This window comes from Triticum dicoccoides, chromosome 2B (genome assembly GCF_002162155.2).
Source record: "Triticum dicoccoides isolate Atlit2015 ecotype Zavitan chromosome 2B, WEW_v2.0, whole genome shotgun sequence".
NCBI lineage: Eukaryota > Viridiplantae > Streptophyta > Magnoliopsida > Poales > Poaceae > Triticum > Triticum dicoccoides.
Window position 1 is genome coordinate 594,557,987 of NC_041383.1, and position 6,860 is coordinate 594,564,846.

Here is a 6,860-nt window from a genome sequence, read left to right on the forward strand (position 1 = left end):
GAAATGAAGTCTACTGTTATGAGGAACAAAATTGTTCGAGCAAATGGCAAGGAGGTTTTCAGTTTTCTTTCTTTAGAACAAGCAAGGAGGCTTTTAGTCTGACGGATCGGAAATGCTGAAGACTGTCGAATGAGGGGCCCATGGCCCATGTACTGTTGGCCAACGTGGCCCAAGCCCATATCAGAGAGGTGCACGACCTAGAGGAGAAGGTGCTCAAAAAAATTACAGGACAGAGTTTCTCAAAAAAGGAAAAAAAACGAAGAGGAGGAGCGCTGACAGAATGATTTTTTTTTGTGAGAAAAACTTTCAATCTATTCATCTTCAATCATGATAGTACAACAAACACTAGAAATAATAAACGGAAATGTTAACGCCCACACGTGTGGGCGTTTGCACATCGCCCACATGCCTCCATCACCACTCATTTTGCCAGTATGAATAGATGACATCAGCAGAATTTTTTTTTGGTTTTCGGCTTAAAAATGTAGTATCTCCTAAATAAAAAAGCGAACTAAATATCCGTTTTCATCATTAAATCCGTCTCGACGAGATCTTCAAAACTAGACCCCATGTTGATATGTTTCGACGAATTATTATTTTTGCCAGAAGTTGCCACGATGTTTACACTGCAGTTGTCATAGGGCTTAAACTAAAGTTGCCATGTGGCAATTTTAGTTTGTAGATCATGACAATTTTAGTATTTTGATGATGGCAACTCCAGTACTTTGACCATGAAAATTATTTTTTGTATGAACCATGACAATTTTACGTGCATGTATCATGACAATTTTAGTTTATGGTTCATGGCAAGTCTAGTTTCTTAATTCCCCGTTTTATAAATGTCAAAATTTACTTTTAAATGTAGAAGAAAATAGCTGAAACATATCATGGCAACTTCAGTGTAAACATCATGGCAATTCATATGCAATAGACATGCCAACTTTTAATAAAAAAAAATTCATCAAAACATATCAACATGGGATCTAGTTTCAAAGATCTCATCGCGAGGGATTTAATGGTGAAAACGGATTTTCAATCGGATTTTTCGTTTAAGAGATAAACATTTTAAGAACTGAAAATCCAAAAAGATTCCTGCATGCATGCATGCGATGACGTGGCAATCTGTTTACATTAAAGACGTGTGGTGCGTCTCCCTTCCTGCCACACGTGTGGCAGTTAGCGCGACCCATAATAAAATTACATCCAGATCCATAGACCACCTAGCGACGACTACAAGCACTGAAGCGAGCCGAAGACGCGCCGCTGTCATCGCCCCTCCCTCGCCGTTACCGGTATTTGGAAACGGATGTAGTAGTAGCTTGTACGCGTCTCCTCAACCCTACAGAGACCGGTGCTAATGGGCAAACCTGAAAGATGCAGTGTCAAGTGGATATGCATGTGGGAGTGCTTCCTTGCTTCGGCTCAAGCTGTTGCCTTTCCTTCTGTTGGAAAAGAACTTGAAGTTAGTTCTTCCTTGTGAGGTAGTTTTAGCATGGTTTTGGCTGGAGATGTGGAATGGCCTTGAATTGGTTCTCTGATGCTAGGCTGTTTCCTTCTGATCTAGTGTATATTGTTGTATTCGAACCTGTATGGAAGTGCTGGTTTCTTATAACATACGCCCTCCGTCCCAAAATTTTTGTCTTAGATTTGTCTAGATACGGATGTACCTAATACTAAAACGTGATTTTATACATCCGTATTTGGACAAATCTAAGACAAGAATTTTGGGACGGAGGGAGTAAATCGGAGGGGAAACACTCTTTTTCTCTTTCTTAAAAACAATGATGGTTCTTCATTGGCATATATCTGAGTGAGCTATCTTCATTTGTATGTACTGATGATACTTTTAATGACAACAGCTGGAAACTGACAATGAACAATTGGATCAGCTGCCCCCGGAAGATCATTCCCACATCTTACAGTATTAAACCTTGTGTGACTTGTTCCAAAACTATACAGCAACATATCAATAGAAAAAGAAATGTATGTGCATGCTACAATCTCACCCAGCTATGCAAAACCAATTTCCTGCATTCTTGCCAGGATGTATGTCTTCTAACTGTACATAGATCTAGCTTGTTACTGTCCTAGTGTGTAGGCCTAAATGCCATGCAGAATGGTGGACTGATCTTGGCCAGTGCAAGCAATGCCGATGGGAAGATCCAGAGCCCATCTCCACATATCAAACCAGATGCAACTGCCGGCACCATCAGTGCAGCCTTACTTCTGTCCATCATGTTCCAGACAAAGACTACTAAGCTTCCCACACACACGTCGATGGCAAAGCTCGCGCCGACGAGGAAAGGAACCCCCATTGCCATCGGTAGGGGAACCCACCTGCCATACTTCGGCGGCAAGAGGTCCCTCATAAGGTTGGCCACCACTGCAAAGCCAAATAACCCATAGCACAGCTGCAAGCAATGCTGGGGTAGAGCAGAGAAACCCTCGACACCAAGAATCGCCATGTTTCGGTAGATCAGAGCATACGGTGCCTTCCAGGGCCCTTCTGGGTTGCCTATGTCAAATGCTTTATAGAACAGCATGAATGTTAGTGGCCCAATGATACAGCCCATGGCAGTGCCAATAGCTTGAGCAATTAGCATTGATCTAGGTGATGTTAGTGTGAGATGCCCAGTCTTGAAATCATGCATCAGATCAGCAGATATTGACACCAGCGATTTCACCAGACCTCAGCCTACTAAGCCAGCCACTACACCAGAGTCTTTTCCAGCCCAGGCTGCAAGAATGAAGAGGGCAACCTTCCCATAATTGTAGGCCATGTTGATATCAGTAAGGCCGGCACCATAGGCATTGCAGAAACCCAGGGCAGGAGCCAGTAGGTACGCAATGACAACATAGTACCACTTCATCTCGCGGAACATCATGGGGATGATAATTACTGCAGCAACTGATAATGCAACGTAGCCAGAGTAGGCTAGCCAGGAAGGTAGACTGTCTTTCATAAAAACTTCATTACGGTGAAGGTCATCAAGCACTGGAATGTCTTCATCTAAAAAATAGCATGAACACCAATCAGATTATCTATACATCACAAAGACTCTACATCATGCATTTATCAGAATGTTTACCTTTCTTTGTGTTCTTCAGATTTGATTTTTCAATCAGATTTTTGATAGTGAATACAATAATCTTGACAAAATTGTACAGGCCATCTCCTAGGATGAGAGCTATGCATATGAAGGCCTGCAGATTGAGACAAGGTAAGCAACAAGAATCATAGTCAGACATGTACACGGTGCAATAACCAAAATAAATAAAGAAACAAACCTTGTAGCCTTGCAGACTGCTCATGCTGCTTTCTGGTATATTTGCTGGATACCAGTCGCCTTCCAAATCACTGATCAGAGGCCACATGACACCCCAGGAGAGAATGGCGCCAAAAAGGAGAGACAGATTAACGAGGTGGGAACAAATCATCCCTGCCCCAACATATGTGAGGCTGAAATCAAAGAAGAATCTGACAGCCCAAAAAATCAGAAGAAGAAAAACCAGAATCAGGTAAAAATGTTACTAGTCAAGAAAAGATTTAATATCACAATGAGCAAAGTGGACAATGTTACGTGTGTTTCCAAGCTGTTAGTCCAAAAGTAGGAAACTGCGAGAACCCACAACTGTCCCCACCAGAGTAAAACCACTGGAAGAAGCTCCAGAAGAAGCTGATTCCGAAGTATTTTGTGAATCCATTTACTTGCTGCCTAACATGAAGAAATAAAGGACTGATTAAAAAAGGATAATGGTGTTTGAATCTGCAAGTCCCGTGTTATGTGAAATAACCAACATACTTTGCCATAGCATCTCCATGAGGCGTATGGAATCCATTTATAAGCACAGCTGTTGCAGTCCCGCTTGGATAAGTTAATTTGTAGTCAATAATCATAATCTGAAATTTACAAAGTTCGACAGAAAAATTAATCATCTGTGTACATGTGATGTCAAACGTATAGAAGTTCTTGTAACCCAAGATAAGACTATGCAGAATCAAGGTTATTTTGAAGGATTCATAAGAAAAAATATGTTTACCCAAATATGACCAAGGACTAAAGCACATAGCTGACAACTCAAAACTTCTATGTACTTTTTTTCTTCAAAATTATGCTCTCAATGGATTGCAGCTGAAGATTAGAATAACAAATTTTCAAAAACATAATAACCGATGCCATAGGGCTGCCACCTCCCATAATTACCACATGTCATGACTCACGACTATGGTGCCATCAGATCGTGAATCGATCATGGAGGCCCATGGGCGTGGTTAAATCCGACTTGATGCAGCCGGAGGCAGAGAGGTTTTCCTCCATTGGAGGTGGTAGGAGCGGTGGCTCACTCTCCGTCCGGCGTGTGGTCTTTGTTTGCCGATCTTGCGGCAGGTTTTTTGCCGATGTCGTTGTGTGCCCGTGAGTGCATCATGATCAAAGGATCATCATGGTCTCTCATGGCATCACCCTCTCCCCTTTTGATGATAGGTGGAGGTTGTTGAAGTGTATAGGTAGATTGCCTAGCTCTTTCCATTAGTTCGGGCTTTTGGTTGCGTTGGTTACTGCATGAAGCTTAACATGGTATCAGAGCCTAAGGTCTTGAGCTCAAGTCCTAACTTTCGCAGTTTATCCAAAAAATGATGGTGCCCCCTCTGTGTCCACGTATAAGTCTCTTGAGCCATACCTCTTAGTCTTCTCATGTGTTGACTTCCTGCGTCACACGTGAGAGGGGATGTTGAAGTGTATGTGTGGATTGCCTAGGTCGGGAGGTGTTGAAGTGTATGTGGATTGTCTAGCCCTTTCCATCGGTAGACTTTTGGTTGTGTTGGTTAGTGCATGAATCTTAACATGGTAGCAGGGCCTAAGGTCTCGAGTTCAAATCTTGGCTTTCGCAATTTATCCAAAAATTGTTGTTAAAGCTTAACAGAGGCATGTTGCAGGACGTGGGGGATTACTGATTCGGTCTAATCAAAGATGATTGTGGCCAAGTCAGTGCACGATTGAGAGGAGTTCCGGTGGTGGCCTAGTGGCGGCTATCTCCGGTGGATATCAAGGTCGGTTCGCTCCGAGTAATGGGTCCAGCAGCTGTTGGAAGATCCACCATCAAGACGGTGACTGGAACACTATTCATATCTAGGTTAAATCCCGTGATATGGCTTACTAGTCAAACGGCAACGACAAACTTGCGTCGTCTCCTTGTTGAAGGCATTGTCTCGACAAACTTGCATCCTCTCCTTGTTGAAGGCATTGTCCTTCTGTTGATGCTTTTACCTTTGACTTGAAGGATCCGGCATCCAAGATGAAAATCCATGTCCTGGCCTTCACAGGCTAGACTCAATGACATGGACACAAGTGTTTGTTTCAAGAGAATGACGACTTAGTGATAGGTGTTTGTTTGTCACATCTTGTAATGGCTCTACATTGTTATTCATTTCATCTACTCTATTGCATACCACGAGGTGTTCCCCAAGGTTTCCAAGGGTATTGCACAGATTGCAGTGCAGCGTATCCGATTGGTCCTAGAGTCCTAGTTAGCCTATCCCATTGGAACATGTCGAATTCAAAAATGTGCCCTGGCTTTTTATGTTTTGTAACAGTCCTTTCTTAGTGAATACTAGCAATGATCCTGCTATTTTTACTCAAAAAACAAGGCACATTCAGTAGGGACCATGAGGCCATCACCGGTCAAATCGGATATCATGAAAATGAAAGAAATGAAATCAGGAGCGAGGAGCTCCACAATTCGAAGGCAAAAAAAGCATGAAAATGGTACTCCTAGTACTGACGTCAAACTACATCACCAAAGTAAATCAAAGTCAGCTTGCCTAATCCGTGAGTTGGTCTTATCCTTATAAACAAACAAGGATAGCAAGACAGAGACAAAAAGACCTTACGCCGCACGCGTAGGCGTAGGACAGCAGAAGGAGCCAACATTTTTCAGTCGTCGAAGCAAGAGCAATACAGATAGTGACAAGGAGTTGATTACCACTTTGACAGTATGCAAGCAACATTTGTAGAGGAGCAAGTTTGGAAGAAAGGTAAGCAGTTCGCCAGCTCTAGCTTGTGAAGGTAATTTGGAACAGTATGGGGAGCACGGGCATACGGACCTTCCTGAGAGGGACGAGCGCGATGATCCCCACGAAGCTGACGGCGAGGAGGAAGCCGGTCATCCACGCAATGCCGGGCTCCTTGTAGCTCCCTGGCACGTTGCCCTCCGTCTCCTCCCCGGCCATCTCGTAGGTGTTCTTGTCGAGCGCGAGCAGGTAGGACCCGAACCCGCCTGTGGGAAGGGAAGGGAAAAATCCAAGGGCGCGTCTCAATCCAAGGTCTCCACTTGACAAATTGGCGGATGTGATGTGTGGCCAGCACTGACCTCCGACGGCGATGCTGTAGCAGGCGACGGCGCAGGTCTGCACGACGGTGTTCTCCTGGCGCGTGAAGGGGCGGGCGGCAACGCCGAGGCGGGCCAGCGCCTTGGTCCAGCCGCGGAGGACGACGAAGGCGATGAGCGCGGCGGAGACGTTGAGCGTGGGGACGAGGCCCGTGGTGAGGTTGAGCTTCATCACGATGACGCTGTACATGGCGGTGCCTTAAAGGCACATGCCTTTGGGTCACTGACATGTAGGCCAGCCACCTGTTGGACCCACATGTCATAGACACAAAGGTAGGTGCCTTAAGGCACCGAAGCATTGTCCGCATCTGCTACACAGCCTCACGGGGAGCAGCCACCGATTGATACGGTGCGGAGCATACATTGGTGTGGTGTGTCCTCTTCCGTCGCTTTTTCATCATTTTCTGAAGGGCGATGCTAGGCGCCGGTGCGCCGGCCGAACAGTTTCGGCCGGTCCAGCCCTAGCCGTTGGA

General features: G+C 44.8%; 1 pseudogene; it reads right to left on the bottom strand.

Annotated features, from left to right (window-relative positions):
• Positions 1-1,939: 1,939 nt before the first annotated feature.
• Positions 1,940-6,577, bottom strand: LOC119368082 (annotated as a pseudogene).
• Between the last annotated feature and the right edge of the window lie 283 nt (positions 6,578-6,860).